The sequence below is a fragment of the Podarcis tiliguerta genome (genome assembly GCF_965153285.1).
Source record: "Podarcis tiliguerta genome assembly, chromosome: 9".
Taxonomy (NCBI): Eukaryota; Metazoa; Chordata; class Lepidosauria; order Squamata; family Lacertidae; genus Podarcis; species Podarcis tiliguerta.
Window position 1 is genome coordinate 52,394,230 of NC_139542.1, and position 7,484 is coordinate 52,401,713.

The 7,484-nt window shown below is 46.4% G+C and overlaps 1 protein-coding gene across 2 annotated transcripts in view; it reads right to left on the reverse strand.

Moving 5' to 3' along the window:
* LNX1 (ligand of numb-protein X 1) overlaps positions 1-4,945 on the reverse strand; it is a 117,482-nt gene extending 112,537 nt beyond the window's left edge. Inside the window, exon 1 of one of the 2 annotated variants that reach the window (XM_083458155.1) lies at positions 4,821-4,945. The gene's annotated coding sequence lies outside the window, so the exon portion shown is untranslated. The remainder of the gene's footprint in view (positions 1-4,820) is intronic. The other variant, XM_083458159.1, reaches the window with a different exon arrangement.
* Positions 4,946-7,484: the final 2,539 nt, after the last annotated feature.

Consider the following 7,484-nt stretch of genomic DNA (forward strand, 5'->3'; position numbering starts at 1 on the left):
CAGATTACGAGACTACCGCTCTTAACCACTACACCACACTGGCTCTCTCCCATATGTTATGGGATTGGCCACAACTTTATTAAAAGTTTCAGATGTAGGGAGACCTTGGCTTAGGCACTGGGCATTTATCCTTCCCATTCCCCGGCAGGGGATCTGGGGAATATTGGGGTTAACCAGAATGTGTGGGGATTGGGCTGGCTCTAGAAAATGTATGTTTAAGCAGAGAGCCCGCCCCCCATTTCGCTGTGTCACAGGGGAGAGCAATGACAGCCTCTCGGTGTATGGCCAATGCCTCCCCTCAAAACATCCCCTTTCACGGGAAACCCTGGGATTGCTGCTGCCGCAGGGGGAGCATGGGTCACCGCTTCATGCCCCCCCCCCTTTAGGGAAGACTAAAGAATTCCGCCCAAGGCCTGAAACCACCAAATGTGTGGCATTTTGCTACGGGGAAGGCAAAACCTGCCAATGCAGGGAAATTCCTTCCCAGTCCTTAAACAGTGAGCATCAATGACCGTAGCAGTGCCTGCATAGCTGTAATGAAAAAAGGTTAAACTGCAAAAGGAATACATGAACTAAGGGAGGGCAGGGTGGGAGAAGCTCTGGAGCCAACTGGAGAGTCCCATGTAAGTTACACCCTGTATTGTGTGTGCAGTGGTGTAGCGTGGGTTGTCAGCACCCGGGGCAAGGCAAGTAATTTGCGCCCCCTAACCCGTGGATTTGCGCACCCTAACCCTAACCCCCAGATGTTGCGCCCGGTGCGGCCGGCCCCCCTGCACCCCCACGCTACGCCACTGTGGGGGGGGGCAGACCTAGCCCTACCTAGCCAAGTCCCCTGGCAACGCCTCCTCCAGCTGGGACCGGCCAATTGTTGGAATCTTGGCGGGAACCTCCAGGTATCTTGGCCTGGGGGGGGGGGAGGGGAAGCCAGGCTGCCTAGCCGGGAGTCGCATAGGATTGGGCGGGGCTGCATGCACCCACGCAAAGGGCGCCCCCCATTTAATGTGGGGAGCGGTCATTCCAGGCACAGATCAGCGCTTAAAACACCATGTCTGAGCTCCCTTTTCTGAGCCTAGCTTCCACACACACACATACACGAAAACCTCCTCTTTAACATTCAATAGGAGCAAATGTTTTCTGCAGATTGGTTTGCACACAGGGAAAGCTAGACCCTAAAAAAGGGGGGCACTGAGACATGGAGTTTTAAAGTGTGGACCATGCCTGAAAAGAGTGGGGGGATGACCTAACATTTTGTGCATGTGGTAGAGTTGTCCTAAATGGGGGAAAATCTGGGATAAGATTGCTTATACAATCGGCTTAATGATTGGATATTCCATTTATTTTGACCCATGTGATATTACTTGGGTATCCCAAATAGGCTGGTTAAACAGGGCCACCCTGAGCTCATTTGGAAAGATTTCTTGTGGCAGGGAGTTCTGTGATACATTTTTCGCACTGGATATTTTCATACCAGGTTTTTACTTCAAATCAAATATTCTCTGTCATTAGCTTGCCTAGCAAAACATACATTTGTGAAACACAAACATTTTCTTCTCCACATCCTTACTGGGGGTGGGGGAAATGAAGTTGTCATTACAAGTTGCCAACTGGAAAACAAGTTAGGATCTGCAAGCGCCTTGACAAGCAGCTTCTAATTCAACATAATAATGTCACAAGAGGCATCAGGTAATTGCAGTGTCGATAAGAAGATTGGCAACCATATATGCTTGACTCTGCTGAAAGCTGAAGAGAAACTGAAAAAGGCAAGCAATTAGGCAGAGTTTTGGGAGTTAGGCAAATTGCCTTAACGCAGCTTTTAGAGTAACTGGGTGGGGAGAATTACACCTGTGACAAACAAACAAACAAAAAACCTTTCAGTCTGACAGGACATGTATTATGGAAATGATGTCTACATTTTTTAAAGAGAGTCATTTAATTTTACGTTAACACCCAATGAGGAAGTTGAAAGGGGACAAGGAAGAATCAGGACTTTATTTCTAACACCCAAACAGGGAGTTACGGTTCTGCGGCTAAACTGGATCTGCCCCATTCCGATCTATGTGGGATATTGTAGAATTCAATGACCCAACCTTTGCTGGCTTAAGAAAGACAGAAACTGTGCACATTTTAAAAAATGTGCATCCATGGTGTATCCCGGATAGGTGCCATAGGCTGCATAAACCAATTCAATCTTAATACAGTGGTACCTCAGGTTACATACGCTTCAGGTTACATACGCTTCAGGTTACAGACTCCACTAACCCAGAAATAGTACCTCGGGTTAAGAACTTTGCTTCAGGATGAGAACAAAAATCGTGCTCCAGCGGCGCGGCGGCAGCAGGAGGCCCCATTAGCTAAAGTGGTGCTTCATGTTAAGAACAGTTTCAGGTTAAGAACAGACCTCTGGAACGAATTAAGTACTTAACCCGAGGTACCACTGTAAATAAAAAGATTCAAGAGATGGAGTGAGGATTCCTAGCTGCTGCTCCAGCACAAGATCATAAATACGAGGTCACATGAATGCTACGCATATGTGATTGTGGTGTAAAATGTTGGTAAACATTGCCTTCCTATAGCTGGAAGCACTTATATGATTGACTTCTGGAACCAGCTATATAGGGGTTCCAAGCAGGCAAATAACAACCCAGCTGGAATCATATGAAAGCACTTTTTCAAGCCACTACATTCATGCAACTAGGGGTGCGGTGGTTCCAGTCCTGCTTGGAGGGTCATTCCCAGAGGGTGTTACTGGAGGAGTGCTTTTCAGCCCCGTGGTGCAGCTGGTGAAGAATTCAGCAGCCACGTTGCTCACGGTTTGAGCATATTGCACTGATCCTGGTCTGACTGCACTGGCTACTGATTAGTTTCCAGGCCCAATTCAAAGTGCTGGTACTGACCCATAAAGCCTTAAATGGCTCAGGACCGCAATTCCTCAAGGACCGCCTCTTTCCATATGAACCTACCCGGACCCTGAGATCATCTTCTGAGGCCCTCCTTCGTGTGCTTCCTCTGTGAGAGATCTGGAGGGTAGCAACACAAGAACGGGCCTTCTCTGTAGTGGCTCCCCGTCTGTGGAATGCTCTCCCCAGGGAAGTTCGCCTGGCGCCTTTATTGCACACCTAGGCGCCAGGCAAAAACGTTCCTTTTTAACCACGCCTTTGGCTGATCTAATCAAAATCCTATACCCTGTAAAATGTCTCTCTCTGTGTGTGTGTGTTATTGGATTATTGTTTTTACTTTGATTTTATATATTGTGATCTTTTTTTTGTGAACCGCCCTGAGACCTCCAGGTGTAGGGAGGTATATAAATTCAATAAATAAAAATGAAATGAAATGCAAACTGCAAAGGCTGCATACAGAGCTGTGATATTGGGATGCTAGTTCACACCCTCAGTCTTCCATACAATCCCCAGTGTGGGCTGTGAACTTCTGGAGGCGATATTGCCCGGCACATTAAGAGCTCACCTACACTTCCATTTGTCCCATACAGTGGTACCTCTGGTTACAAACTTAATTCGTTCCGGAGGTCCGTTCTTAACCTGAAACTGTTCTTAACCTGAGGTACCACTTTAGCTAATGGGGCCTCCAGCTGTCACCGCGCCGCCGCCGCACAATTTCTGTTCTCATCCTGAGGTAAAGTTCTTAACCTGAGGTACTACTTCAGGGTTAGCGGAGTCTGTAACCTGAAGCGTTTGTAACCTGAAGCATTTGTAACCCAAGGTACCACTGTATTTCATTTCATTTTTCCTGTGATTCCTGGACATGGGTCTAAGAGTTGTTTCTTGTGTCCCCCTGGGAAAACCCCCTGTTTGCCGCTGCATCAGAACAACAGTAAAACCAATTTGCTCCAGTTCAGCAATAAACAACAGGTTTTCCCGGGTAAAGCAGTGGGAGAAAAGGAAAGACAGACCCATAACTAGAAATCATTGGACAAATGTGCTTTTAACCATCTTCCCCTAACATCTTCCCCTGCCTGCATTTAAAGTTAACACACTCATTGCAATATGCAAAACTTGGAGCAACATACAAGATGGGCACTGACTCTTCAACAGGCCTTTAGATTGGGAGACAACCTGGTTGTTACATGTAAATGTAACTTTCCCATCAATGACCTTCTAAAAAGAAAAGAAAAGCATCAATGAAGAGGAAAAGAAGTTTTTTGAGGGGTGGGGGGGATGCTTAACCCTTTCCCTGCTGACTCCTTTTCTGTTAAAAATTGAGTGAACTCAGCAGCTTTTCCCCACACAAGGAGAAAAAATGTGGGTCCCAAATTGCTTTCTGCCATTGTGATGATAGGGGAAACGGTTGGGAAGATGGATTATGAGCAGAAAAACAGCAGGCAGGGAAAGAGTCAAGAATCCTCTAACAACTCCAGATCAGTCTCCCAAGGGCTGATTTCAGTTTTGTTTTAAATCCCATCAGGATTTAAATATTGGATATTATCTGGTTGCAGAATCCAAGTTAGCCCTGCGTCTCTGAGATAATGAAGATCAAGGAAAGGTGGAAAGTGTAGCTTTGTAAGGGCAGAAACAGTGCTCTCTTGGGGGGGGGGACTCCCATTGAAATGAATGGGAGTCCTACCACAAGCAAATTACCTGTGTAGGACTCCCAATCCTCTAGCAAGGACCAAGGGTTAAAACCCCCTCCACAAACTAATGCCTCAATTGAGATCAGGGTGCCCATGATGGCAATTTATGTAAAAAACAATGTAAAAACCAACTCTGCACTGAAGGACACAGATAGATATTGTCTAGTTTGGCCCCAACTCACTGATACGGAATGCCACAGATATGATCAAAGCAGGTTGACTGCATAAAGCGTACCTTGTGAAGCTGGTCACATGGACTTGGGTCCTCTACATCTAACAGAGCTGCGTGGGGATGGAAGAGCCACTGGTCGCGGGGAGAAGGGCTGTGGCTTCTCGGAGTACAATTCTCCTGCAGAGAAGAGGGAAGAAACAAGGAAACGAGGAGGATGTGAACTCAGAGGTAGGAAATGGAACTTTGCAAGAGCAACAACTCTAAACAAGGCAAAAGGGGAGACCCGACAGCGGCAAGTCAGAGCAAATGTTACGTCCTGTGCGCACTTATCCTGTTGTTCTCTCTGGTCAGCAGGATTTTGACGTTTCTGTAGTTGCTCCAAAACCAGTATGAACAGAGATTAGCTAAAGAACGAGCATGTGCATTACAGCTGACGATGATGCCATCATATGATGTTCAAGTCTCTATGGGAAATTACTGCCCATTTCAGCCCAGGAACAGTGCATGCAGCCGGAAGTCCTCCAATTCAAACTGGAGCTTGGGCAGAAGCAAGCTGCGGGGCTGTGAGCAAACCATTATTTCAGTCATCGTTAAAGGTAAAGGGACCCCTGACCATTAGGTCCAGTTGTGGCCGACTCTGGGGTTACGGCGCTCCTCTCCCTTTATTGACCGAGGGAGCCGGCGCACAGCTTCCGGGTCATGTAGCCAGCATGACTAAGCCGCTTCTGTCGAACCAGAGCAGTGCACGGAAATGCTGTTTACCTTCCCGCTGGAGTGGTACCTATTTATCTACTTGCACTTTGATGTGCTTTTGAACTGCTAGGTTGGCAGGAGCAGGGACCGAGCAACAGGAGCTCACCCCGTTGCAGGGATTCAAACCGCCGACCTTCTGATCGGCAAGTCTTAGGCTCTGTGGTTTAACCCACAGCGCCACTGCAGTCATCGTTAGGGAGGATTTAAAGGTGAACCTACCCAACCTGCACTTTCCAGAACCATATGTGAACCAAAACAATTCCATGGCAATTCTCTGAATTTTGCAATGCGGCTCTTCAACCAAGAGAAACACTCAGAGTCTGTAAGTTTTTCCCTTATTCTGCAGGAATGAATTCTACTTAATTGGAAAGGGGGCTGGTGATTTACAGGGCAATCGTATGTGTTTATACTCTGAAGTCTCATTGAGTTAATAAGAACATAAGAAGAGACTGCTGGATCAGGCCAAGGGACCATCTAATCCAGCATCCTGTTTTCATATAGTGACCAAACAGATGCCATAGGGGAACCCCAAAAGCACCCTCTTTGCCTGTGACTCTCAGCAACTGGTATTCAAAGGCATATTGCTTCCGACAGAAGAGGCAGCACACAGTCATTGTGGCTAGTGGCCGCTGATAGCCTTTACCTCCATTAATCTTCTCTTAATGCCATCCAAGTTGATGATCATCACTGCCTCTCGTGGGAGCGAATTGTGTGAAGAAGTAAACTTCCTTCTGTATGTCTTGAATCTTTTTATTTATTTCATTCATTTATTAAATTTGTCTACTTCCCTTCATGTGTAGATCCCAGAGTTGTTAACAACAACAACAACAACAACAACAACAACAACAACAACAACATAATAATAATAATAATAATAATTCATACCCTGCCCATCTGGCTAGGTTTCCCCAGCTACTCTGGGCTGCTCCCAACAGACTATTGAAAAATATGATAAAACACCAAACATTAAAAACTTCCCTAAACAGGGGTGCCTTCAGATGTCTTCAGATAGTTGTTTATTTCTTTGACATCTGATGGGAGGGTGTTCCACAGGACGGGCACCACCACTGAGAAGACCCTCTGCCTGATTCCCTGTAGCTTCACTTCTCACAGTGAGGGAACTGCCAGAAGGCCTTCAGAGCTGGACCTCAGCATCTGGACTGAATGATAGGGGTGGAGACGCTACTTCAGGTATACAGGCCCAAGGCCATTTAGGGCTTTAAAGGTCAGCACCAACACTTTGAATTGTTCTCGGAAATGTACTGGGAGCCAATGAAGGCCTTTCAGGAATGGGGTTATGTGGTCTTGGCGGCCACTCCCAGATAAAAACACAGAATACATAATAAAAAAGAGGGGGGAGGGGAAACCCCATGAACCAGTAAACCCTCCCCCACCCACCCCTCCCAACATTCAGCTTCCTATGAATTCCAGAGTCATAAGAGGGGGAGGAAAACTTTTCTCTGAGCTGAATGAGACTTAACATCCTTGCAAACAGCATAGGCTTGAAACCTTGCACCAAAAGCTACGTGGAACCTGTTGACAATTGGTGAAAGGAGCAGTGGCTTTTGTAAGCAAGCGTCTATCTTCTGTAAGAGACATTGAAAGGAATGCTAAGCTCATAGTACAACACTCTATATTATTCAGCATTTGTTGTTATTTTTCAGCGCAGAACTGAGTTTGAAATTCCAGCCCTGTGCACTCATTGTATGATGTGGCTGCAGATTAAAGCATTGTGAAAAAGAGTTTGTGTTCTTTTTCCTACTCCACATCTTGCGTGCTGGATAATAAGTTTCAAGTAATTCACCACAGGCAAGCCTCATTGCACCGATGGGAATAAAATCAATTAGCTCAAATGGTTTAAGATGCTGTCATACACGCCAGCATCAAATTCTGTCCCAGACTCCAAGACGACACCATCCAGACCTTCTGAGATACTTAGAATAGGTCAGAATGTGCCTTTGCCTGTTTTCACCA